The sequence below is a fragment of the Ovis canadensis genome, chromosome 9 (assembly GCF_042477335.2).
Source record: "Ovis canadensis isolate MfBH-ARS-UI-01 breed Bighorn chromosome 9, ARS-UI_OviCan_v2, whole genome shotgun sequence".
NCBI lineage: Eukaryota > Metazoa > Chordata > Mammalia > Artiodactyla > Bovidae > Ovis > Ovis canadensis.
Genome location: NC_091253.1, coordinates 38,307,607 through 38,309,665, shown reverse-complemented (window position 1 = coordinate 38,309,665; position 2,059 = coordinate 38,307,607).

Genomic DNA, 2,059 nt, shown 5'->3' with positions numbered 1-2,059 from the left:
CACGACCCCCACCCCCCAAAAAAACGTGTGTCCCTCTGGAAATACTGTGTTCAGGGTGGAAGACTAACGGAGTTGAGGAGGTCATTTCCGTAGTCTCTGCTGTGGGAATACCTTGCTATGGGATTGCATCGTTATTTCAGGAGGAATCTATGCCAGCCATCTATGCACTCATGCATGCATACGTGCTAAGTCGCCTCAGCCTTGGCCGACTCTTTACGACCCTGTGAACCGTGGCCCACCAGGCCCCTCTGTCCATGGGATTCTCCAGGCAAGAATACTGGAGTGGGTTGCCAGGCCCTCCTCCAGGGGATCTTCCCAACCCAGGAATCGAACCTGGGTCTCTTAAGCCCTCCTGAATTGGCAGGCAGGTTCTTTACCACTGGTGCCAGCTGTACTAGTTAGTACATGCATGCTAAGTCTTGTTCAACACTTTGCAACCCCATGGACTGTGGCCCACCAGACCCCTCTGTCCGTGGGACTGTCCAGACTAGAGGGGGTTGCCATCTCCTTCTGCAGGGGATGTTCCCGACCCAGGGGATGGAACCCGCGTCTCCTGCGTGGCAGGTAGATGCTTTACCATTAGTGCCACCTGGGAAGTCACAGGTACGTTCATAGACCTCCTAAGTTTTTGAGCTGTACATCACCAGCACATCCTCTCCTCACACAGAGGAGGAGAAAGCAGAGTAGTTCCCCTCACATCTATGACCAGTATCTGCCCCTTGGCTTCCCAGTATCACAGGAAACATTTCCCTGGAGTATAATCGTTTCTGTACTCAAAGCGACCTGCCGTGCATGTGTTGTCTCCTACGTAAGGTGTTTAGAGCATGTGAAAGAATCTCATTTAAGATTTGCGGTCTTAATCATCTGTTTATATAACAGCTTGATTACAAATTTGTAGTCAGTGTTTAAAATTCCGGGGAAGTGTAATGTTAAGTTTTTAGGTTTTGGTTGATTACGTGTAAATAGTGAATAAATATTTAGAAATGTGAATGCTGAATATTAAAAGAAATGTTGTTTTAGAGGTTAATGAGTTAGTACATGCACTAAATAAAAGACAGGTGAAATTTTCTGTTAATAGTTACTTAAGACATTAATGCTATGCCTAGTCAAGAATAAGGGATATAAAAGCTAGTTTGTTAACTTTTATGAGTTTCAGTTTCCTTATCTATACAGACAAGGGGTTGGACTTCCCATCATTGCTAAGGTTTTATCCATCTCTAAGATACTGGGTTATTAAAATTCGGAAACTCTTTTGCTCATGTTTATACCAGATTTTTTTTTTTTTTTTTGGCCATTTCAGAACAATCAACAACACAGGTAAATGGAAGTCAGATCCTCCGTAACAGCTTATAACGCCAGCATGCTTTTCATTCTTTTATATCACAGCTGCCTCTGGGTAAATAGACTGTCAGCATTTCATCGAGGCACATGTCTCACTGATAGGTTTGCCAGGCACGCTTACACTCAAAGCCCAGCCTGTCTCACAGATAATCACCAGCTTCAGCACATCCTGGCTGCTTTCAGTCAGTTTTCTTGTGCTGTGCACCAGCTCCCCACAGCAGTGGAAGAGAACAGGCCGCACTGCCCACTTCTTATGACATTCTCCATCACATTTTTGCAAAGGTCAAATATTTGAATAGTGCTTGGCTGTTTACAGAGCAACTTCCGTTTGTTACAATTACCCTCGTTTGTATAGATTTAGAACTAAAACTTGGAGAAGACCAAATGACTCCTCAAAATCACATGGCTAGTAAGCAGCAGGGCAGGGCTCCCACCCAGGTATGTCTGATTTTAAGCACAATGGCTTTTCCATAAAAGTAGCCCCAAGTGAGAGCAACATCTGTGTACCATACAGGGTGGTCATGAAAGTTGTTTTCCCACTTGGGAAAATAGAAACACTGAGTAACACTGATTCCAGCACCTCTCCACTGTATTCGTTCTTAGTCAAGGTTGACTTTAAAGGCTGGATAGAAGGGGAAAAACGCCCATGGTTTCCCTTAAAATGTATCAATCAATAAAGAGAACTAAGAGGAGCTCCAAAAACTGTTGATGCCTTTCT